This window comes from Hypanus sabinus, chromosome 19 (genome assembly GCF_030144855.1).
Source record: "Hypanus sabinus isolate sHypSab1 chromosome 19, sHypSab1.hap1, whole genome shotgun sequence".
Classification (NCBI taxonomy): domain Eukaryota; kingdom Metazoa; phylum Chordata; class Chondrichthyes; order Myliobatiformes; family Dasyatidae; genus Hypanus; species Hypanus sabinus.
The window spans coordinates 30,217,355-30,243,226 of record NC_082724.1 but is presented as its reverse complement, the minus strand read 5'-3'; the positions used below and the strand labels follow the sequence as shown (position 1 = coordinate 30,243,226).

Below are 25,872 nucleotides of genomic sequence, written 5' to 3'. Positions count from 1 at the left end.
TTCACCCAGTCTGGTCACCATCAGATCTAGGAGGAAAATTATTTTGACAACTATCGCTATTAACAACATCTATAAGTTACTCAAGAATTCCACCAACAACACAAAACAATTTTACAGATTACTTAGTGGGTTTTTTTTCAATGTAAACTCAAGTATCTGTAACCTTGTAACGTGACAGTCATACTCCTCAGTTTCTGATAGAGGCCATGCCAGCTAGATAGCCTTTGATAAGTGTCTGATCTAATATTTAACGCTGAATAAACTCAACCAAAATACACATCCTGCTGGAAGAACTAAGTGCCTCTAGGAAACTTTGTTCTAGTCCACTGAGTATCCGCAGGGTTCAGAGCCAAAAGCACACATTCACTCACTAAATATTTGCTGGAAAGAAATTCTAAATACTAAGGTCTGCAAAAGTATGTTTGAGGTACTTGGATTAATATTTAACGCACTGATTCCTTCTATTGATCTGGTAAAGGCCCAATTCTTATTTTTAACTCAAGAAATTAGCAGCTATTATATAAAGCTTTTTTGTTTTTAATTAAAATTAATATGGTGTACCTCATTTACAGAAATAGTTTAGCACCTTCCTTTAATGTTTTCATTCTTTCTCCAAACCTCTAATGTACATCGTGCTTTTGATGCTTGCCCTTCCTTTCCTTTTAAGCTATAATGGATAAGGAATTGAACGGCCAAGCATTGGGTTTTTGAATGGTGTATGTTTCAACGTAATTTTGCATGCTGCTTGAGAAGTTCAAATTGATCCTTTGGGCCCAGAGCCGTGTGCACAGATAAAACCTTTGGTGTGTGGGATGTGGACTGAATTATGTCAGTTATCATGCCACAGTCATTTAGAGTGTCTGCAGCTGCAATTGGATCATGTTTCTTGGCTTTTGAAGCATCATTGGATAATCACAGGGAACTGGGTTTTCACAGCATTTCATTCACTATAGCTGCACTATTTAAAGGTTACTCAGCATCTTGACACATTCCATTTGCTTCACATATAGATTCAGCCTCACAGATATCCTTCCCCCAGAGAGCATTGGGATGACACTCCCTAATGTCATACTCAGCCGAGGTTGTACCAAAAGAGAAGCCTGGCATGAGTTATACATACAGAGGTGAACCACGCACCCTCTGCATAATCCTCAACTTGCATTTTCCTGCTCCATCTAACAATGGCATTCACCAAAGTTTCTTAAGACTTACTGAGCAAATGTGAGTACTTAACCTTCAACGGTCTCTCAGAGATAGTCTACCTGGGATTAAAGGATACTATGAGACACCAGGGCCAGAATGAGTGGTGGTCCCTAGGGCTGGCCATTGTTGGCAGGCATATCTAAAGATAAGTGAACTCTATTTATTAATGCCTTGCCACGTCCAAAATGTACCAGAACACTGCACGATAAATCACTTCTGGTGTGCAGCGCAGCAATGATCTGTTCTTCAACAACAGTTCAACGTACTAATCAGATGAGTGGCTAGTTTATGTTAGTGATCCAGGTTAAGCAAAAAATATTAACCTGCTTTTTTCTTCCTTCCAACAGATTGATCAGATTTTTTAGATTTCCAGTTTAAAAAGTGCAGATTGGAAGCTGATTTGTGAATGAAGACACGAGCTCTAACAGTGGAGCAGCTTGTCAGATTATCAAACGAAGACCAACGTTCTATTTATCCATTTGGGAAGAACCATCCATCCCCCATAATTTTGTAACCAACAATTTCTGAATCCCTTAGAGTTCCAGTTTCTGACATTAGTTCAAAAATAATACCAGTTCCATTTGCACGCCTTGTTCTACTAACATTGTTTTCCAATTATATCTTTACCTTTAAGTTGTCATCCCATCTGTTATATAAGACTGGTAATACACAGTTCAGATGCGTATAAACTATACTCTGAATGATATTCGTATCAAAGCATCAGATAGCAGGTCAGGCCTAACAAATATTTATGCCAAGAATCAACAAAGTCCTCAGTAAGGAGCTGGTCAGTGTATTGCCCTTAACTAGGTTTGATACACTGAACTTGCTTACATCATCCAATTCTGACTATATATAAATTTACTTTAGCAATATCCATAAAATACAAGGTAAGTAATGTATTTCTTGTCAAGTCATCAAAGAACTGGACAGTAGGTGGTATCCACTTACAGTACAAATCAGAACTGTATCTATTAAAACACAAGCAGTGAATAGGAATAAATATTTCCAGTAGTTGTCATTGGAATAATAAATAATTAACAGAGGTATAAACAAATAGAATTATAGATTTTAAAGATAGTTAACCGTAATTTAGTACGTAATAAATTGCTGACAGGAAAATTATAAGTGAATGACTTTCCAAGTCAATGAAATTATACTGTGACTAATTTCCTTATATAGTTGAGTTAGCAGCAGAACTGAGTGGATGACAGTTTGTGTAACAATATTGTAACTATGTTGTGTAGCCAATAATATTTCCAAATTTCACATCATTTTTTCTAACCAATGTGACTGAATTATGGAGATGTTGAAGCAGGCCCTTTGACCCACCGTTGCTGTGCCAACCATTATGCCTATTTATATCATCCCACTTGTCTGCATTAATTCATATCCCTCTTTGCCCTGCTCAATCAAGTAAGTCTCTAGATGCTTTTGTTACCATTCTGGTCTTCTCTGACGGCTGATTCCAGGTACCAATAAATCTGTGTGAAATATTTACCCCTCAATTTTCCTTTAAGTTTTCTCCCTCTCACTTTAAAGCTGTGTCTTCTAGTGTTAGTCACCCCAACAACTGGAAACAGACTCTGGCTGCTGCCCACCATCTCTCCCCTTTATATGGCTCTTCTATGTAACTGGTCAGCCTTCTTCATGCAGGGAAACAGACATAGCCTATCCATTCTTTCCTGATAATTAACGCTCTCTAATTCTGATGAATTTCTTGTGAATCCTTTCCGCACTTTCTCTAGCCTTATTCGCATCTTTCCTACACTGTGGTAACTAGGACTGCACACAGTAACATCTGAATCGACATTTTTACAACAGTAACATGATGCCCCAACTCTTATACTCAGTGCCTTGGCCAATGAGGACAAGCAAGCCATTCACCTTCCTCAGCCGCTTGTGGACCAATGTTCCCATTTTAATGAACAATGTACCTGCACTTCAAGGCCTCTCAGTTTCACACAATATATTAATGCTGCTTTGTCCGAAGCTCACTTTACCTGCATACGGACTATTGAGAAAACTCCCTTACAATCCATTTGAATAATATCTTGTTCTTCCACCTGAATATATCTTATAAACGTAAATGTTCCTTTCCTCAGCCATGTAAAAATTACGCCAAAAGATAATCAATGAAGATCTAATGGGAGGAATCTGAGATAAAACAAAGACATTGAGATCTGGACAAAAGACTTGGCAAACAATTTGCTCTGTACACCGAATGCTGGCTCTTGGAGTCCAAGTACATAACTCCCTGAAAGTAGCTGTACAAGTTGTCGGGGTGATAAAGAAGGCATATGGTATGCTTGCCTTCATTAGTTGAAGCAGTGCATTTAAGAGTCAGTAAGTTTAAGAGTCGCCATGTTACAGCTTTATAAAACTCTGAATAGGCCATATCTGGGGTATTGCATTAAGTTCACATTGCCCAATTGTAGGAAGGGTGTAGTGGTTTTAGGTTCCTAAGGTTGTCATTGCCAGGGAAAGTAGTGGGGATACTCTCCCACGACCTTTTAAAAGGTCCCAATAGGGTGAGTCTCAACTAGCTTCTGACATCCAAGTCCAGCTCCTGGCATTCATGTTTGGCTTAGCTACAAAGCCCAGAGGAACCGCTTCAGGAGAAGGGGCAAATATGGGTTACTGACACTTTAAAACCAGTCACTTTGGGCAGATGGGGCTCATGATTGGCAGCTCATCTAGTTGAAGGAAAGCTCTGATCTCAAGTCTTTGCTGCTCTTGTGGCTATACTCACTCATGGGAAAGGCTTCGGGAGTAAATCCCAAGGAAAAATCCAGAGCTGGAGTCCCTATATTGTGTTTAATGCTGACTGGCAACTCCTGCAACGCTGTTGGTGCCATATTGTACCAGTCTCTGCCATTCCATTGGATCATCATCAGCATGGAGCAGGGAGCTGCTGCATGACAGCTTGCTCCCCACATCATACCACCCTGGCTTGCTTGTGTATCACACAGACAGACAGGACACAACATCCATGGTGAACCTTGACCACCAGTGATCAGTGGAGCTTTGGAACAGATTCAAGCGAGATTTACCGGGAGGCTGCCTGGATTAGAAAGCACACGCTCTAAGAAGAACTTAGACAAAATCGTGCTGTTTCCTCTGAAGCATTAGAGACTGACAAATGTTTACACAATTATGAGAGGCATCGATAGATTAGACAGCCAGTATCGTTTACCCAGGGTCAGACTATCTAATACAAGAGGGCATGCAATTAATGTGAGAGAGAGAAAGCTCACAGGAGACGTGCAGGGCAAGTTTTTTATTCTCAGAGGGATGGGTGCCTGGAATGCACTGCCAGGGCTGGTGATGGAGGCAGATGAAACACAGCATAGACCCATCAGCGAGCAGAGAATGGACAATATGGAGCACATGCGGGGAAAAAGGATTAGTATAAGTAGGCATCATTGGCTTAATATGTTTGGGACAACATCCTGGTCTATACCTGAGCTATACCATTCTATCTTGTATATTCTAAATCTAAAAAGTTAAAAAAAAAACTTCCTGACGTTTTTTTTGTTCTTGAATCACTTCTAACAGTTGCACAAAGGCTCTGGAAGATATCAGTGTTAATGAGACATGATAACATGGCACAATGTTCTACTCTTTACTCCTGTAACTTTTCAATCTCTTAACAAAGGAATCCACACAATACCAGATATGGTATGGCATATTTATGTCCTACTAATGAGCTGTTTCTGACTTCAGACACAATGTTCGCCTCTCATCACTGGCAAGGAATGTTCTGTTCCAATAAGCATGCATGTGGCTTTAAAACATTCTGATTTCCAAGCCATTTCCAGCTTTCAAGCTATCCACTGACCTTTTGTGTGAACAAGCAGGAAACTCCATTTTGAGAGCACATTTCAATCAATTTATTGTGCATTTTCCTATGTTGCTCCTCTAACAATTAAACTTTGGTTTCTATCCTCTCATTAATTCCTTAACCCTAAATTTCCATGGATGTAAGTATAACTTCTACCCCTTACAGTCTGTATTTTGGAGGTCAACGTAGAAATAGTACAACATTCTGGAAGGTTTATTTTATGTTATAAGAATTCTGATGGAAGTTCATTAAAAATGTCTTGGTTTTCTAAAACATTCTTCTCATAGTGGTAGATGCATAAGTTAATGGTACTTAACTAATGCTAACAACTGATCATTCATGTTTTGTTATTACCCTTTCTAAATATAAATGTTAATCCATTTTCTGTTTAGTGGAGAATCCCCAGAATCCAGGAACAACAAGCATTCTACTGGAGGAACTCAGCCTGTCCTGATGCAGGATTTCAACCTGAAACACTGACAGTACCTTTCTTCCCATAGATGCTGCTTGCCCCACTGAGTTCTGCCAGCAGATTGTTTGTTACTCCAGATTCCAGCAACTATTGTCTCTTTGTGTCTTTGGTGTCCTGTGATGTGTTATTAGAGTTAATTTTTTACACAGACTGTGATGCCTCACAGTTTCCAAAATTTCTTCTGGGTTGCCTGAGCCCATGACCTGCTTCTTTCCTTTTCCCCCAACTGTTGAATAATTTGAATTCCCCAATTCATTCTCTGTCCTCCCATTTCTGGACTACTATATCTTCAAGAAAGCAGTATTTTTAGTGATCTGGAGCTAATCTTGAAATAGAACATGGATAAGTACTGCAGTGGAACAGCACAATGCCTATGTTGAACAGAATGATGAACTAATCTAAATCCCTTCTGCCTGTACATAATCCATATCATTCCGTTCCCCACATATTCATGTGTCTATCTAATAGCCTCTTAAAACCCACTATCCATCTACTTATCCCAATACTCCTGGCAGACCATTCTAGGCATTTGCTGTTCTCTGAATAAACAACATATTTTGCACAACCCCTTAAAATACCTTGAATGCATGACCTCCAATACAGACATTTCTATCCTGGAAAAAAAGGCTCGGACTGTCTATTCTCTTTATGCCTCTCATAATTTTATAAACTTCAATGAGGTCACCAGAGCCCCTGAGTGAACAACCCAAGTTTATTCTACCTTTTCTCATACCTGATATCTTTCTAATCCAGGCTGCATTCTCGTAAACTTCTTCTGCACCCTTTCCAAAGCCTCCGTATCCTTTCTATAATGGGATAGCCAGAATTACACACAATACTCGAAATGTCTTGTAATATCATGTAATATGTTATTCCTCCCGACTTGCATCTCATTCACCAGAACTTCTGCATTTCTCTTGTGAATTTGAAGTCTCTCTCCTTTTCTCTTTGCCATCTGGCTGTCATAAGGAATGTGCCTTTAAGGCCTGACACCTTTTTCAAATTGCTGCACTACAAAGCATTGGCAGCTACACTACACTTAACCACGTCAAGGACAGCACAAGTTGCATCTTACTGCTTCTTTCTGTGGGTAATGCTTTTGGAGTCTTGTTTTTGATGACCATGCTTTGGAATGGAACCTGATTTATCACTAGTGCTAAAGTCAGTTACAGATCAGCGCATCGGACATAGAAATCTAGTTTTTTGGCATCAGATATCAATGGTATGGTGGGGGAGAAAATCCAGAAGAGGCAAGACGCATTTCTAAAGGAGAAGTCATGCTTGACGCTTAATAGAGTGGGAAACCAATTTAGTCCATTTATGCCTGGTAACTCAGCCTAAGGGCAGAGGGGAAGACCAATCAAATGAAAAAGACTCAAGAGAGGAGGAATGAAAAGAACACGGTATGGGAATCCAAACCCACAAGTTGCATCTATATTTTTCAGAATGAACAAGAGCTAAAGCATCCATGGTCCACCCATGAAGCTATCCTGAGTTTAATCAACTATATGAACCGGATTAAAATTAGGTGGATTTAACTTTCCATTTATTGATTGGAACTCCCATACTGTAAATGGACTGGTTGGGATAGAGTGTGTCAAATATGTTCAGAAAAGTTTCCTTAATCAGTGCGTAAAGGTCCCAACTAGAGAAGAGGTGATACTAGATCATCTGTTCAAGAATCAGACAGGGTATATGGATGAGAGGGGTTTGGAGGGATGTGGCCCAGGTGCAGGTCAGTGGGACTAGACAGAGAAATGGTTCGGCACAGCCAAGAAGGGCCAAAAGGCCTGTTTCTGTGCTGTAATGTTCAATGGTTCTATGGTAGGTGACAGAGTTTTGTGTAGGGGAACTCTTTGCATCTAGTTTCAAAATATTTATGAAGAAGGATACGTCTGGTTGAGACACTAATTTGGAAAAAGCCCAATTTTGATGGTATCAGAAAGGATTGGCAAACGTGGGTTGAGGCACATTATTTTCTGGCAAAGATGTACTTGGTAAGTGAAATTTTGAGAGTACAGAGTTTGTATGTTCCCATCAAAATAAAAGGCAAGGATAACATGTTTAGTGAACCTTCATTTTCAAGAGATATTAAGGCCCTGGTTAAGAAAAAGAAGGAGGTGTATTACAGGTAAAGCCAAGAAGGAGCAAATCAGGTACTTCAGGAGTATGATCAATACAAGAAGGAAATCAGGAGGGCTAAAAGAAGACATGAGGTTGCTCTAGCAGACAAGGTGAAGGAGAATCCCAAGGGTTTCTACAAGTATATTAGAGCAAAAGGATAGCAATGAACAAAATTGGACCTATGGAAGATCAGAGTGGTTACCTATGCTGGAGCTGAAAGAGATGGATTTTTTTTTTTGCCATCTGTATTAACTTGGGACATGGACAGAGAGTCTATAAAGGTGAGGGAAAGCAGCAGCGAGGTTATGGACCCTGTACAAATTATGGAGGAAGAGTTGTTTGCTGTCTTGCAGCAAATCAGGGTGGACAAGTCCTCAGAGCCTGACAAGATATTCCCTCGGACCATGTGGGAAGCTAATGCAGAAATTGCAGTGGCCCTAGCACAGATATTTAAAACATCCTTAGCCACGGGTGAGGTGCTGGACGATTGGAGGAAACCAGTGTTGTTCTGTTGTTTAAGAAAGGCTCGAAGAATAAGCCAGGAAATTATAGACTGGTAAGCCTGACATCAGCAGTGGGAAAATTATTGGAAGGTATTCTAAGGGACAGGATATATAAGTATTTAGTTTTTAAGGGACAGAGTAAGGATTGTCAGCATGGTTGTATCTATAACCAGTCTTTGAGAGATATTTTTTTAAGGAAGTTACCAGGAAAGTTAATGAAGGCCTATTAACTTAGTGGATGTTGTCTACAAAGCCTTTGACAAGGGCCCTCATGGGAGGTTGGTTAAGAAGCTCCAGTCATGATGTGGTTGTAAATTGTATTAGACACCAGAATTGCAGGAAAAGCCAGAGAGAGGTAGTAGGTGGTTGCCTCTCAAACTGGAAGCCTATGACTAGTGATGTGCCGCAGGGATTAGAGTTGGGTCATAGGTTAAGGGTGAAAAAAGAAATGTCTAAGGGGAACATGAGGGGGAATATCTTCAGAGTGTGGAATGAGTTGCCAGTGGAAGTGGTGAGTTCAATTTCAACTTTTAAAAGAAGTTTCACTAGGTACATGGATGGGAGTGGTACAGAGGGCTATGTCCTGGGTGTAGGCTGATGGGACTAGATAGATAAATAGTTTGGCATGTACTAGATGGGCTAAAGGGCCTGTTTCTTTGCTCTAGTGTTCTATAATTCTATTAAGTCCATTCCAGGGCATGGGCTACAATTGGTAGGTTTATTGACAGCTGAATGAACTTAACTCAGTCATGCGTCTGAAAATCTCAGGATGCATGAAGTTGATGTGAAGGACATTTGTTACTGAACAACTATGTAGTAAGTTTTCCTCATGTTGCAGGGGTCATGTTTATGTTGAGGGATGGCAAAACAGATAGGTTTTTGTGGCTTTTGACGTTTCAAAAATATTAATAGAAGTTTGTAACTACACTAAATATACAGTGTAAAGTCACATAATTGCAAAGTGCATTTCTAGTTTGAAAAGTAATTCTAATTTGCATGCTTTGTGAACAATAATGTTTGTGGCAATGTTGTTATGGAAACACAAATGGATAGTTTCCTTGTATTAAGATGTTCATAGAAAAGCGCACCTAAGTGCTTAGAATTTTATGTTTGCTGTGAAATTAACTCATTCATGCAAACGGCTGATGAAAGGGCTGGCATAAGAAGTAAGTAATTGACCATGCGTAACTACTTAAATGGTAAGATTATTCCATAAATAATTTCCATCTCAATCATAGCTTAGAAAATTTATACCCTCTTAATAAATAGAAAACCAAACAATTTTAGTAAATTATATTTTTAGAAATTCAAGACTTATTTCATTTTGAAACTCTTGCTTTCTGTAAGTTTGTTTTGTCTGTGTTACTACTGCAAGGTTAGTCTCACTTATGACGGAGATTATGTAAGGAAGGTCAATTTTCTTCTCCAAAAGATATTGCTGAAGTACCTGGAGATTGACTAAAAGTTCATACTTTCATGGTCATCTTCACTTATGTTAGCTTGATTGATATAACTAATTGAATTTATATTGCTGAGTTGCTGTGGTGGGATTTAAACTCGTCTCCCCAAAACTTGTCCAGACTTCCAGTTAACTTATCCAGTGACCAAACGATTGAAGCATTTAATCCAAATGAAATATGATAGTTTTTTAAAGTACGTGTTATTTGGAGTAAAAGCAAATCATGACAGAACTATCTTAAGAGGTTTGAGGAGCCTGACTGATCCACATCTGCAATCGTCTCCTACAGCTGTGGAGTTCATGATCTTGCTTTGAAACTGAAAAAGTGAGGAAATGCACAACTTACGGAAATGAATGCAGAAAGACAATTCTTCAAAACAATTATCATTAAAGTGCTTTCTTCTTCTACACCTTATGTTTATGATTTATTGTGAAACCAGTACAAATTTGTTCTACTTGAAAAGTATATTTTGCATTGTTTTTGTTATTCCATGTATTACACAGCAGAGTCCACACATTGCAACTTTGGTGAAGAAGGCTGCTTTATTAATGTTAATGAGAAGTTAGGTGGTTAGTTATTGATTAACGAGTTTCAAGGCAGACGGTATGTCATGGATGAGATCAAACTTGAAGAAAGGAGAGAAACTCCATTCATAGGAGAAGATTAACATATGATCTAGGGCAAGATATTGAAGCCAGGAATTGGGAGTACAAATAGGACAAACAAATACTGCTTGGCTTAACTTCCTTGACCTTTGGATGATCTCAAGCTGTTTAACTTTATTCTTTGCTTCTCTCATGACCAAGAATTTATGTTTAAAAAAAACATTATTTAGTTCAGAGTCAGAATCAGAATCAGGTTTAATATCACCGGCATATGTCGTAAAATTTGTCGACTTTGCAGCAGCAGTACAATGCAATACATAATAACAGAGACAAAAACATGAATTACAGTATACATACACATATATATATATATATATTAGTTAAATTATGTTATTGTTGAGTGGCTCACCGAGCTGGCTTGTTAGCTTGCAGACATTTGTTACCCAGCTGGGCAACTTCATCAGTGCAACTTCGAATGAAATGTTGACGATCTACATTGTTCGTCTTTTATGTGTCCTGTGATTAGTCTGTTTGTGCATGTGTGTGTGTGTGTGTGGGGGGGGGGGGGGGGGTATATGTGCCATTTCTATTGGTTACCAGCTAGCATGCACTCACACAAAGGACTAATCACAGGAGTAGTGCAAAATAGTTATAAAAATATTGGAGTAAAGAGAACTATTGCATTGCATTATAACCAATGAAATAAGGCTGTTTCTGTGGTCCACGGAGACAGGAGACACAATTATCAATCTCAATCTCAGCCTGCATCTGAAGCACTTAACAGAAAGAGAAGCGTGCTAAAACAGAAATTTAAACACACGAGAGCTTCTCGGAGCTCTTTCAACTATGAAATCATGGAAGTCTCAGTGTAAGTATTTGGAGCAGTAATTTGTAAACTAATAAGGTTACGGTACCTGTAACCTTAAAGTCATGATATATTAATCTATTGTGGAAAAAAACTGAAATTACACCATCACATGATGGCATCCTAACCATTAAGCATTCCACGAGGAGAAGAGAAGGAGTAAATGGGGAGATGGAATGGAAAGTGAGAAGGGGAGGGGGAGCAAAATTACCAGCAGTTGGAGAAATCGATGTTTATACTGTCACTTTGGAGGCTACCCAAACAGAAAATGCTGTGTTGCTCCTCCAACCTGAGAGTGGCCTCATTACGGCAGCAGAGGAGGCCATGGACTGACTGTGTGTAATGGAGAACACTGTGAACTGAGTCCAGTGATCCCAGTCCAAACCTCAGTGAAGCCTTAAATAAAAGTTGCTGCTGCATTGGACTTATAATTGTTATTTTGCGGCTCAGAAGGGAAGGAGGCAGAAGAGGTGAGCTACAGTGATAGGGGACTCAATGATTGGGGGAACAGACTGGAGGTTCTGCGGTCAAGAACAAGATTCTGGATGGTGTGTTGCTTCCCGGGAGCCACAGTCAAGCACGCCTGAGCATTCTGAAGTGGGAGGGTGAGCATCCAGAGGACATGATCCACAACAGTAGAAGTGACACGGGCAGGAAGGGTGACAAGGTCCTACCAAGTACAGTCACGGAGTTAGGTGCTAAGTGACAGGACATCCAGGGTTGTGATCTCAGGATTGCTACCCATTGCACATGTTAGCGAGTCTAGAAATAGGAAGGTAATACTGGCTAAGGAGATGCTGCAGGAGGGAAGGCTTCAGGATTTTGTCTCATTGGACTCACGACCAGGAAAGGTGGGACATGTAGAGGTGAGAAAGTTTATACCTGCACTGAAGGGAGACAAACATCCATGCAGGAAAGTTTGCTAGTGCTGGGCGTGGGGGTGGGTGGGTGAATATTTCAATAATATTTGAGTAATAATGTAAATATATTGTTTGAATAGACATTCTGTGATTACATAATGCATTATTGGTTATATGTAAGAGTATGTGAATAGCATACATATCACATTGCTGCTTCAAACACACACATCTCGCATAAAGTTACAACAAAGACTCTTATTCCCAGACAGTATGTTTTCCTTTCAATTAATTTTTATGTTTTGTGTTTGACTGCACAAGTGATTACCAGACTATGTATACTGAGCAAGCTGAGCAGTATCTTAAAGCAAATGGAATAGCCAATGAGAAACAAGGTACAATTATGCTGAGTGCATTAGACGCCAAAGCATACAGTTTGCTTAGAAGCTTGACTGCTCCAACCAAATCAGCCAAAATTATCTTTGCTAATACTTTGCAAGAACAATCAGAGCCAAACCCGTTGTTGATTTCAGGATGCTTTAGGTTTCATAAATAAATCAAAAGGAGTGGGAGTCCGTTTCAGCGTACGTGGCTGAATTGAAGTTGTCTGTTCAGTGATAGGCTTAATGATGCACTGAGAGATTGTTTAATTTGTGGAATCTTACAAGAAAGCATGCAAAAACAACTCCAAACTGAAGCACAACCTACATTTTAAAGAGCAGTTGTACCAATGGAAACAGTACAGAGAGTTGCGATCGGTAATGAAATTACACGTTAACAAAACTGCAATGTCCAAACAGAAACCTGCCTGGTCGAATAAATTGTGTTACTATTGTGGCAGGAGCTCACAGAAAACAAACCAATGCAGATTAAACTTGCAGAAAATGTAACAGATACAAACAGCATGTCGGGCAGACCAAGATAAATAGACTGCACAGGGAGAGAAAAAGCTAAAAAGTCAAGTTGCAGTTTCAAAAAGAGCAATAATCTGCATGCTGTTGATGAAATATTTGGTAATGACGAGAATGATGCAGACTGAGTAGCCTTGAGATTTACAATGTTAAACCTAACAACAGGCAAGCATATCATGAACAGGAGAAATTCTGCAGATGCTGGAAATCCAAAGCAGCAAACACAAAATGCTGGAGGAAGTCAGCAGGTCAGGCAGCATCTCTGGACATGAATAAACTGTCAACGTTTCGGGCCAGACCCATCTTCAGGACCAGAAAAGAAGGGAGAAGATGCCAGATAAGAAGGTGGGAGGAGAAGGAGGATAGCTAGGAGGTGATAGGTGACAGGCGAAGCCAGGTGGGAAGGATTGGTAAAGAGCTGGAGAGGAAGGAATCTGATAGGACACAGGGAAGGAGGAAGGGATCCGGGGGGAGGTGATAGGCAGTTGAGAAGAGGTAAGAGGCCAGAGTAGGGAATAAAAGAAGAGGGGAGGGGGAGAATTTTTTTTACCGGAAAGAAAAATCAATATTCATGCCATCAGGTTGGAGGCTACCTAGACGGTATATATTGCTTATCCACCCTGAGTGAAGTCTCATCATGGTGCAAGAGGAGGTCATACACCAATATGTTGGAACAGGAATTGGAATCGGAATTAAAAGTTTGACAAACAGGAAGTTCGGCTTTTGACGGATGGAGCGGAGGGGATCAACAAAGCAGCTTCCCCCCCCCCCCCCCCCCAATTGGCGGTAGGTCTCACCGATGTTGATGAGGCCACATCAGGATCACCGGCCACAGTAGACAATCCCAGAAGATTCTCAGGTGAAGTGTTTGCCTCACCTGGAAGGACTGTTTGGGGTCCTCAATAGAAGTGACAGAGCAGGGGAATGGGCAGGTGTAGCACTTTGGCCACTTGCAGGGATAAGTGTTGAGAGAGATTAGTGTGGAGGGAAAACTGGACTAGGAAATTATGGAGGGAGTGATCCCTGCAGAAGAAGGCTTGGGGAGGGGGGAAGCTAAGGTGTGCTTGTGGTAGGATCCCTTTGAAGATGGTGGAATTTGTGGAGAATGACAAGTTGCATGTGGGGGCTCATGGGTTGGTAGGTAAGGACAAGAGGAAATTGATCCCTGTTAATTTGGCAGGACGATAGGGTGGGCACAGATGTAAGGCAAATGGAGGAGAAGCAGATGAGGACAGCATCAATGATGGAGGTAGGGAAACCCAATTCTTTGAAAAAAGAGGACAGGCAACGTGGCTTACACAGAACAGAATATCGGATTAATTAAAATGGAATTGGACACTGACAGGGAACTCCTCTGGGAATGATATTCTCAACAGTGAAATATAACAATCAACAAACTACATAGGGCTTGTACTTGATAAATACTCGAGGGCCAGCATTGTGGGGGTGCCTCATCCCAAGCAATAGAGTGAATTGGGAACAGGACCGGATGATGCCACAGCAATGTTCAAGAATGGCATTGTAAAACTCAAGCATATCAAGGGTAAAATTGTGTTAACTGAAAATACCATACCCAAGTTTTACAAAACCCATCCGGTTCCTTATATCACCCATGATAAAGTAGCCAGCGAGCTAGACTGCATGGAAGCTGAAGGACTTCTTTCCAGGAAATTTTTGAGTAGAGCCCATGGTCCATGGCAGTAGATCCAATAGCCAAGAAGAATGGATATGTCAGGATCTGTGGTGATTTTAAGGTCACTGTTAACATAATACTGAAAGTAAATCAATACTCTTTAGAGGATGTCTTTGCAAACCTTTCTGGAGGGAAACCCTTCAGCAAAGTGGACTCAGCTGAGACCTACCTACAGATGGGGATGGAAGAAGAGTCCAAAGTCTTTCTCACCGTAAACACTCACTAAGGGCTTTACTGCTACAATTGGTTTATTTTTGGAGTTGCATCGGCACCTACACTCTGGCAGAGATGATGCAAGATTGCCTAGGCACTCAGATTTTTCCTGGATGACATCATTGTTACCAGAACGGATGAGAAGGAACATCTCCAAAATCACAAGACAGTGTTAAAAAGATCAGAAGATTATGGGCTCAGAGCACAATGTAAAGGTGTGAATTCTTTAAACCTAGCATCAGTTACTGTGTTCACACCATCAATGCACAAGGATTACACAAGTGTACAGAGACAATTGAAGCAGTAGTAGATGCCTCAAGATCAAAGGATGTGTCACAGTTATGGTCCTTTTTAGGATTAGTCAATTATTCTAACTGGTTTCCGTCAAACCTGTCTACTATGCTCCACTCTTTGAACTCATTACTACTGATCTGAAAGAAATGACAATGAACAAAAAGTGTGAGGTGGTAAAGGAAATGGTGATGTCAGACACTGTACTCACACATTATGATCCACATTGTCCAGTGAAGCTTGCCTGAGAGACCTTCCCTTACGGGATAGCTGCAGTCATTTTACACATTAAGAGTGATGGAAGTGAATGTTCCAGCAGCATTTTGGGATGCCCCATCACATTCCCTTTCCACACAGAATAGCAGAGAGGCCTGGAGTCTGGTTTGGAGTGTAAAACATTTCAAACGGTGCTTGTATGTGAAAGAGTTCACCCTCGTTGCTGATCATTACTTGTGTCCATTTTCAATCCACAGCAGGGTGTTCCCACTAGCAGCAGCAGTACGACATTGAATTCAAGTGGATGATTAATCATGGAAATGCTTATGGATTGTCCTGTTTACTCTTGGAACAGGAAATACCTAAAAAATTTACAAAAGAGGACATTTCTCAGTTTATTCTCCCTATACAGTAGAGATGATCCAAAGGGAAACTGGAGAAGACCCCAAACTTTCTCAGGATTATAAGTATCTGGAACCTGCAACATAAACTCCAATTCCCCCGTTTTTACCAGAGCCAGGATAAACTTGTCCTTGAAGGAGTTTGCCTTATGTGGGGTTTGGATCATCCAAGTTTAAAGCTGAAGTGTTGGAGGAGTACATGCCAGTCAAAATGAAAGCGTTGGCTCGAGGCTTTGTCTGGTGGCCTGGGATAGATTATCAGATCAAACAGCTCACCATGCATTATATAGAATGCCAAAACATCCAGGAGATACCAAAAAGAGCACTTCTCCATCCCTGAGAACAGCCTGTATTGCCCCAGCACAGGATTCATGTAGACTTTACTCAACTATTTACCGGCTCATATTTCGTGGTAGTAATGGATGCAGCTACAAAGTGACCAGATGTGTTCCCAGCAGTCTCCACCACAGCTTTGCCCACTGTTGCTGTGTTGAGAAGCCTCTTGCCAAGGATTGGTGTTCCAGAGCACTTAGTCAGTAACAATGGATCACAGTTTGTTGCAGAACAGTTTCAGTCATTCCTGAAAATGAATGAAATGAGATGTTATTTTTGCCCTATATCACCAAGTTATAAATGGCTTGGTGGAAAAGTTTGTCTCGAGTCTAAAACACGTACTGCAAGCAATATCAGCAGCACACACCATACTGACACTGAGTCAGAAAGTACCCAGTTTCCTCCTTGCATATCACAATGCAGCACATTCCACAACCAGCAAGTCACCTGCTATGCTGTTGTTCGGTCATCCCTTGTGTTAACATTTGGATCTCCTCAAACACAGTCTCAGAAGGAGTATGAAGACAAAGAACTGAAGGGTCCTCAAACAAGGAGGGTTGATGTTTCATTCCTGGACAAACAGTGGAGACTAAATCTGATAGCATCCGGAGACAACACTTTGATCAGTTGAGGAGAGCAGGGTCAACTGTTAAAGAAGAAAGGTGGCCAGAACTGTTGGAACCACTTCCTGCAGTCCAAGAGTCAACTCCTTCAACCATCACAGAGGAGGTCCCAGAATCTGAGATTGTTTCACAGTCAAGTGTCTCACCTGCCAGGCAGATTGATCCCCTTTATATGGAAAGATGTTATCCTACAAGAGTAAGAAATTCTCCAAAGTGATTAATCTTCATACTTATGTTTTTGTCATCTTTATCAATTACCTGCGTAAGTTTACAGATAACACCAAGTTTTGGGGTGTAGTGGACGACGACGTAGACTATCAAAGCTTGCAGTGGGAGGTGGAACAATGCAGGCAAGTGTGAAGTGTTGCATTTTGGGAAGACAAACCGGGCTAGGACTTACATGATGAGTGGTAAGGCACTGAGGAGTGCCATAAACAGAGGGATCAGAATTAGAGACCCTTAATTCCTTTAAAGTGGTGCCACAAATAGCTAGGGTTGTAAAGAGAGTTTCTGGCACATTGACTTTAATAAATCAATGTGTTTTGTACAGGAGTTGGGACATAATGTTGAAGCTGCATAATATGTTGGTGAAGCCAACCTTTGAATACTGTGTGCAGTTCCAGTCCCCAACCTACAGGAAAGATATCAATAAGTTCTCAAGAGTGTAGAGAAAATTTACAAGGATGTTGCTCAGATTTGAGGACCTAAGTTATAGGAAATGGATAAGTACGTTAGGACTTTATTCACCACAGCATAGAGAAATGAAACCAGATTTGAAAGAGGTAAATAAAATTATGTGTGGTATAGACAGGATAAATGTAAGCAGGATTTTTCCACTGAGATTGGGTGAGACTAGAACTAAAGATCATGGCTTAAGGGTGGAAAAATGTTAAGGGTGCAAAAGGGATAGCTCCTCATTCACAGTGTGAAATGAAATGCCAATGGAACTGTTGGATGTGGGTTTGATTTCACCATTTAAGAGCTATTTGGATTGGTACATCAATCAAAGGGGTATGGAGGGTGATGATCCGGGTGCAGGTCAATGGGAGTAAGCAGATTAATAGTCTGGCATGGACTAGAGAGTCTACTTTTGTGCTCTAGTGTTCATGATTCTATGTGGGACTGGGAATGGAGAGTGGACTTGAAATGCCTGGCTACCAGGAAATCCTGCTTCTTACATATGGAGCCTACAAAGCAGTACTCCAATCTTCGTTGGAGATCACTGACATAGAGGAACTGCTCCAGGAACACTAGATACAGTTGATGACCCCGAATGGTTTACAGGTGAAGTGTTGCTTCACCTGGAAGGACTGTTTGGGGCCCTGAATGGTGGTGGGTAGCAGGTGTAGCACTTGTGCCACTTGCAGGAGGGAGATCAGTGGGGAGGGATGAAAGAACAATGGAGTCACCAGAAGTGCAATCCTCGCGGAAAGCAGAGAACTGGGGTGTGGGGGGGTGTGGAGGAGCGGGAAGGAGGCAAAGATGTGTTTGATGCTCGGATCCCGTTGAAGATGGAGGAAGTTGAGAAGAATGACGTGCTAAAGCGGAGGCTCATGGGGTTGTAGGTAAAGACCAAAGGAACTCAATCCCTGTTATGGTAGTGATGCACCATCAATAACTCACTCTGAGACGTAAAGGTGAGATATCGACTTTTATTGACTGGAAGAAGGAACAAGCAGTGAGTGACCACCATACTACATCCTGGAGACTGAGAGGCCGGGCTCAGGCCTTGATCGCCTTTATACAGGGGTCTGTGGGAGGAGCCACAGGAGCAGTCAGCAGGGGCCTTGTCCAGACAGGTATATGTAGTTCACCACAGGCAGTGAGAAGATGGGATGAGGATAGATGTCTGGGGAAAGGAGGAGATACAGATAAGGGCAGTTAGAACTAAACAACAACTTTTCAACATGAATTGTTCCATTACAAAATGCTTATATTTCTGAACAACCCTATCATAACAAAGTCTTTGAAAATGTTTGATAAATTAAATCTCTGCTACTCCATTATGAAACTATATCTGTCTTAATTTTAAGATATATTGGAGGAACCCAAGATATTTATCTTCAGTTTGCGATCTGAATGATAAAGTGGTTAGCTGGATCAGATTTGTGGAATGCTCCGAGATCGGGGGTATAGCAGACAATGAGGAAGGTTATCATGGCTGGAAGAGGCATTTGAATCAGCTGGAAAAATGAGCTAAAATGGCAGATGGAATATAATGCAGACAAGTGCGAGGTGTTGCACTTTGGTAGGACCATCTAGGGCAGGTCTTACACTGTGAATGTTAGGGCACTAAGGAGTGTGGTACAACAAAAGCATCTGGGAAAATGAAGTCCATTAATCATTGAAAGTGGTGTCACATGTAGAGAGAGTTGTAAAGAAAGCTTCTGGCCGATTGGCCTTTATAAATCAATGTATTGCGTACAGTAGATGGGATGTTATGTTGAAGTTGTATAAAATGCTGGTGAGGCCTAATTTGGAGTATTGCCTACAGTTTTGGTCACCTACCTGCAGGAAAGATGTAAACATGATTGAAAGAGAAAAGAGAAAATTTACTGGGTCTGGAAGGCCTGAGTTATAAGGAAAGATTGAATAGGTTAGGACTTCATTCTTTGTAACGTACAAGACTGAGAGAAGATTTGATAGAGGTGTACAAAATTAGGAGGGGTATAGATAGGGTAAATACAATTTTTCCTCTGAGGTTGGGTGGGACTACAACCAGAGGTCAGGGGTTAAGGGTGAAAAGTGAGAAGATTGAGGGGAACGTGGAGAAACTTCTTCATTCAAAGACCCATGAGAGTGTGGAATGAGCTGCCAGCACAAGTGGTGCATGCAAGCTCGATTTCAATGTTTAAGCAAAGTTTGGATAGGTGCATGGATATTGGGGGAATGAAGGGCTATGATCTTAGAGCAGGCCAATAGGAATAGGCTGTTTAAATGGTTTTGAGTGGACTAGATGGGCTGAAGGGCCTGTTTCTGAGCTATACTTTTCAATGAATCTACTTCAATGTTCTTCTCACATCTGTCACGTCAAGGTGTATTTTAGATTTTGCAGACATTGCAGAAGAGGGCTAGCAGAATGTAACATTGTTTTGCAAGTATTAGGATGGAAATTTTCTTAGGAATTTTTACAATCAGCTAAAATAACTTCAGTGAATATCCAGAGGGAATGCCAATTATTGCTGGAAATCAGATTCCCAGTTAAGCTGCATTAGTCAATAAGAAAATCTAAGAAACTCCCAGATGTTAAGTATAGGTTTGAAAGGACCTTCTATTTTCAAAACACAAATAAATATCAACCAGATTGAAATTTTTAACAAGACTGGTTTTGGTTCAGCTGGATTGATCATTTAGTGAATCATGAGGGCAATACTCAGTAACATCTTTAGGCAACGAGTTCAAGTCAGAGTAAGTTATTTATTTTCATCTTATCACACTAAGCTATGTGGTGCACATTGATTTACTGTGTTTATTTGAAAGAGAAATGAACAACCCAGATTGAAGTGGTTGCTTTCAATTATTAATTAACTATTTATATTGATATTTAATGGGCTGCCATGGTGCTTGTGCTTCACTGAATCAAATGGTTGGATAGAAAATTCCCAGAATTCTTCTTAAATTGGACACGGTTGTATTCTTCTGTTTGCTTTGTCCCTCAGGGAACTGCATGGCTCAGGGATGGGTAAATGATGTATGCAATTCCTTGGTGAACTCAATGGTCATTTCCCAATCATTTTGCCACTTGTACATGTATCATTTATTCAAAACAGAGCCATGTTTTGAGTACATTGCAAAGGTTTCTGAGTTGCAAACCAACTGAAACAAGAAGATGACCACGAATGCTTATTTGAGATCTTTATCAGAAAATGAAATATTGCCTGAGGTGACACTTAGCAATAGAGTTAATTTGGACTTAAACAACTGCAGTACTTAAACCTTCTCCAATCATTTTGAGCAAAGTAATGTTTTTTACAAACCAGCATATTATTTGGAAGATGAGGGAAAATTCTAATATTTGTATATCTGTGCACTTATAATGCTATTGTGACACTGTAATTTCCTTTGGAATCAATAAAGTATCTATCTATCTACCTAAAATCATAATCCAGCCTCAGACTCAGCGCCTGTTTGCGGAACCTATTTTAATCACTTCATTCCTTTTCACATTTCCAACCATTCTAAGTGCTAGTTACATTTCAGTAAACTTCTCTTACGCTAATAACTTTCTGCTAATTCCCGGTATAGCGGAAAGTGGCATTTACAACAGCTCTGAGGTATTGAGTATTTTGCGCTATCCAAGCCTCATCAATTATTAAAATCAAGTCTACTAATTCAGTATAGATAAGTTCAAATACTTTCTCAGAAGCCAACATTAAATCTAAAGTCCATTTTTGTGTTTGTCCCACATAATTTGAACATATAGCATTCTACAAACAAAAATCAGGTTTACTGGAGTTGAAGGAGCCAAAACTAGACATTTTAAATGACTGTGAAATTGTTGATTTAATGACACACTAATGTGTCTGTTTGATCCTAACAACATGATATCCTTACACAATTACAATTTAATTTACAATGTGGTAAATCTATTATCATTAATCTATTTATGAAAAACACATCAGACTACTTCACATTATTAACAATAACTTTATCAAATGATATTGCCTTGCATCTGTGGAAACAGATGGTAATTCAGCAGTAATGACTCCAAAGTCAGCATTTAATGTTGATCTCAAATGCCCTTGAGTGGGTGGTGGTGAGCCATAGCAAAATGTTCACACTGTACTGATAAATATGGATCTCCAGTACTGTGAATCAAAAATAAAGAGAGGAATAAATGGCTTTCTGTTTCTAGATTAGGTTATGTGACTTTACTGGGCAGAGAGTAGGAGTGATGTGCCCTGCAGAGGTTCTCTAGGAGCATGGCTGCAACTGTATATTCTGCTCAATATGTGGCCCCTCTCATTCAGAGTTATCTTTTCTTGGATGATTTCAAACTTCTGGATTATTCGGGAAGGTATTCCTTCACACTTAAATCTTCTCTTATGGTAAAAATCTTTATGAAATGAGAGGATGAATAATTAGCTAAAGAATCACCAGAGTGCAGCTAGAGTATGTAATTGGTTATAGGGTCATACACAGGTCCTTTGGCCTACTGGGTCTATACCAAAAATCAAGCACGGATTTATACTGATCCCACACCAATCCCATTTTATTTTCTTCATCAGTTTCCCCAAGATTCCACTACACATCAAGTAGGCTATTTACACTCCCAGCATTTAAATCTGAAGCAAACTCGTGCAATGGAACAATATACAAACTCCATATTTACATTCTGCATTGTCAGGACCGCTGGAGCTATGAGAGAGCAGCTCCATGAGTTGCACCATTGTGTTGCTCAAATTATCAGTCAGGTTCATTGGACTAACCTTAAAGAGTCATGGAACTTCTTCAGACTAGCTCATTCATGTTAACCTAATCCTATTAGCCCGTGTTTGCCCATATCCCTGTCAACCTTTCTTATCCATGTCCAGATGTAATTGTACCCTCCTTTACCATGTCTTTTGGCAGCTTGTTCCACATACTCACCTTAATCTCTGTGGAAAATTAGTCCTTCATGTCCCTTTTTCACTTTTCTCTCTCAATTTAAATCTACGCCATCTCAAACTCCCCCACCCTGGAACCCTTCACCCTATCTGTGCCTTCCTGGTTTTTATACAGCTTTAAGGTCACTCCTCAGTCTTCTACAATCCAGAGTATGATAGAAAAAAAATCATTAATGAAGTAGCTGAAGATGCTTGGGCAAGGACACTGCTGTGAAAAATTCCTACACAAGGTCCTGAGGTTAATATGATTGAACTCTAGAATCACACCATTGCTCTGTGCTGAGGATAACTCTGGCTAGAGAATTCTCCCCTAGTTCCATTGACATTAGCATCACTAAAGCCTTTTGGGTTTAAACTTGGTATAATTCCACCTTGATTTCTCATCTCAGCTCTACAGTCTGCAATTTATTTTAATAAGACCATAACCCCATTCAGCCCACTGAGTCTGCTCTGCCATTCCATCAGGGCCAATCCCAGATCCCACTCAACCCCATACACCTACCTTCTCACCATATCCCTGACCAAACTGGAAACTATCAACTTCTGCCTTGAATATACCCACGGACTTGGCCTCCACCGCTCTCTGTGGCAGAGAATTCCACAGATTCTCTGCTCTCTGGCTAAAAGAATTCCTCCTTACTTCTGTTCTAGATGGTTGCCCCTCAACTTTGAGTCTGTGCCCTCTAGTTCTGGATACCCCCACCATAGAAAATGTCCCCACCACATCCATCCTATCTAGTCCCTTCAACATTCAGTAGGTTTCAATGGGATCGCCAGTGATGCACCATCAATAACTCTCAGAGACGTAGTTCACCACACCCAGATTCCAGTGAGTACAGGCCCAAAGTTCCAAACGCTTCTCATATGTTAACACCTTCGTTCCTGGAATCATCCTCATGAATCTCCTCTGGATTCTCCCTTAGATCAGGACTGCAACAAGATCTAGTGAAACTTAAGCTTACAGCAGCTGCATGCCATGTGATGTTTGTATGGGGGTCTGCACAGAAATGACTGGATTGGTTATGTTATTGACCTGTCCAGTAACTAAATCAATGCTGCACAGAGCATCTGTCTTTATTCAGAACGTGTCTAATTGTCGATGTTGCTGGTCATTTCACAAGCTAAATAAAAGTCAACTGCAGGAGATGCAACATCTGATCTTTCACCTCTTCCCTTCCCAGAATCTGAGGACGTGAACAGTTCTTCTGGAGGAAGCAGTCATTCACTTGCACTTCTGACAATCTACTGTGCACTATTCAGTGCTCACAATGTAGCCTCCTCTGCAATGGAGAAACCACATGCAGATTGAATGACTGCTCGGTGGAGTACCAGCAATCCGTCCACAGACCCAAACTCCCTAGCTTCCTGTTTCTTTTCAGTTAATTTCCCCACTCTCACTCTGACCCATCCATCTGTGGCCTCCTTCAAGGTTCCAGTGAAGCGTGAATAATATCATCTCTCTACACATGTTACAGTCTTCTGGATTCAATACTAAATTCAGGTAAATTGCTCTCTTTACATATCAGGAGGGGCAGTTCTGCATTAGCTCATGCACCTGTTATATTGAATCAATTTTCTTCCTCCAGTAGTATGCTCGGACCTGCTCATCATTCCTTATAGTCCTGCAGTTCGCAGCTTCAAGTTACTTGGTCTTTTCTCTCTCTAACTTCCCTGACCTCAAGTTTCTACATTTCTTTGCTCATGTTCTTTCTCTAACTGCCCTCATTAAACCACCAACCAGATTAATTCATCAATATCTCTTCCTTATAGCAACCCCAAAGTCATCCTACCAGTGATAACCCTTCGTCCTATCCATCCCTACACCACCATAAGCGTAACTTGAAAATCATTTTTCTCTCTTTCCCATTCTGATTTCACGCATTTAATCTAAATTCTGATGCTGCCAGACCTAGCATTTTCTGTTTTATTTAAGTTATTTAAATAGGTATGAGTTGAGAGGCATATGAAAACTCTGCCAGGTACAGCCTAAAAGAGATTAGGAAACTAGATGGTGTTTAAAACAATTTGGTATTTTTATGGCCTCCATTTCTGCTACGAGATTGTTATGGCATATTTAGTTGATCAATTGAATTTATATTTTCCAAATGCTTTAATAGAATTTACATTTACATCCCCTGATCATTCATCCGAGTTTCTGGAATACTAGTCTGGTAACATAATAGAAACACACACTGGAGTGCAAGTGTTCACAGTAGAACTCTGAACTCTAGGGGGTGGGGTGGTTGTTGGTGTTGTAGTTAGGAATAAAAATTATGTTGACAGACCAGTTGCCTACTCATCTTACAAAATTGCTATTCTGTGGGTTCATACATTTGCTTGTATTGCCATGATTTTACAAGTTGAGAGGTGAGGTTAAATCCCAGTCTTTAAAATGGATGAAAAGGGAGTTGTATATCAAGTTTCTAGTTGACATTTAGGAAGCACAGCACATTATATAGATGGCAGCAGGAAGTGAAAACGGATATACAGCACTCGTTTAACAAGTCTGCCATTTCCTTTATGTCAATTATAGTCTTGCTTGCATCCGTCTTTCATGAATCCACATCCCCTTTTACCACTTTTTTAAAATATACATTAAAAACATTGTTGTTATGTTGAATATTTTGTTCAAATTTGCATTCATTCATCTTTTTGCTCTTCTTCCTTTTTGTTTCATTTACCTTGTAATTGTCACACTGGATTCCCACTTTCCAATACAGTTTTGTAAACTTGATGCCATTACTTTTTGTTGATCAGGGCCGGCAGATTCTTTGTCCCATCAAGCTATGTACTGGTCTCGACGAAGCTTCTCGGCCCGAAACATCTGCCTATAGATGCTGCCTGGCCTGCTGTGTTCCACCAGCATTTTGTGTGTGTTGTTTGAATTTCCAGCATCTGCAGATTTCCTCGTGTTTACTGGGCTTGTGTTAAGACTAAATGGACTGGATCATCGTGGATCTGGACTGTTAGCCAGACTAGCTGCCTGCAATACTCACCTGTTCCATGTATGGACTGCTGGCCAAGGTGACCCTGAAAAACTGAGTGATCTTCAAGAAAGCGGTATATCGTGGTCTTTGTACCTTGTCGAGAAGCCTCATTTACCAAAGGTTATGACTTTACATCCCTGTAATATCTGCTTTCCTAACACTGAAATTTTAGTTTATAGTTACCAAACATTACAAAATGAAAAGCTTGCAATAGTTAAAATAAATAATCATGCTAAATGAATAAAAACATCAAAATAAAACAAATAAACCACTTTCGTTTAGCAACTACAAACTTCAGAATTTTTTTTCATAAAAATGTCCTTGATATAGTCTGAAAAATAGTTACCTTCCTTTTAACTGTTCTGCTTCTCCTAGTGCATGTGAAATCTAACACCTTCCGTTACAAATGCACTGGCAGGAATCTAACCGGCTTTGGGTCAGACAGGAGGGGAACACCGTGTATTCAGTTTTAGGAGTACCGTGGGGAGTGGCCAGGATGAATTTGGTTTATGTAGTTTGATTTCAGGAAAGACGGATTTTAATAATGTGGATAAACTTAAGAAACTGTGGTGTCCTCCTTGGAATGAAAGAGGTTGTGAGAATCTGATCAAAGCATTTGAAATGATGGAAGGCTTAGGCCGAGTACTGTTTTAGAGACATCAAAG

The 25,872-nt window shown here is 40.4% G+C and overlaps 2 long non-coding RNA genes across 2 annotated transcripts in view; one reads left to right on the top strand and one right to left on the bottom strand.

Moving 5' to 3' along the window:
* Positions 1–25,872, bottom strand: part of LOC132377847 (uncharacterized) — a 106,345-nt gene that overhangs the window by 43,010 nt on the left and 37,463 nt on the right. The window contains exons 2-3 of the long non-coding RNA XR_009506801.1: positions 10,621–16,238; positions 6,253–6,325 (exon numbers count right to left, since the gene is read on the bottom strand). This is a non-coding gene — a long non-coding RNA (uncharacterized LOC132377847). The remainder of the gene's footprint in view (positions 1–6,252; positions 6,326–10,620; positions 16,239–25,872) is intronic.
* LOC132377848 (uncharacterized) lies at positions 9,147–25,045 on the top strand. Its single transcript, XR_009506802.1, has 3 exons — positions 9,147–9,312; positions 23,402–23,721; positions 24,978–25,045. It is a non-coding gene; the product is annotated as an uncharacterized LOC132377848 (long non-coding RNA).